The sequence below is a fragment of the Buceros rhinoceros genome, unplaced genomic scaffold (genome assembly GCF_000710305.1).
Source record: "Buceros rhinoceros silvestris isolate BGI_N320 unplaced genomic scaffold, ASM71030v1 scaffold7617, whole genome shotgun sequence".
Taxonomy (NCBI): domain Eukaryota; kingdom Metazoa; phylum Chordata; class Aves; order Bucerotiformes; family Bucerotidae; genus Buceros; species Buceros rhinoceros.
In genome coordinates this window covers 1-282 of record NW_010420361.1, presented here as the reverse complement: position 1 = coordinate 282, position 282 = coordinate 1, and positions in this window count along the sequence as shown.

The following is a 282-nucleotide window of genomic DNA, read 5'->3' as shown; positions in this document are numbered from 1 at the left end:
CATCCGCTCTGAACTTTAAGGACAGCCTCCGGTTCCACGCCTCAGGCGGTCTCCCAAAGCCACCCTGCCCCACCAGGTCCATCTGGAGGCAGACACAGGCGGGGTTTGCTATTGAAAGAAAATCAACAGCGAGAATTGGAAACGTTTATCAGTAACATCCAACTGGCAAGAAGAAATGCTCAGGCCCTTCCCACAGCGAGTCAGAACTGCCAACGGTTGAGGTCCCTGTGAGCACGGCGGGGCTGCGCGGCCGGCGGAGGCGGAGGCCGGCGGGCGAGGGCC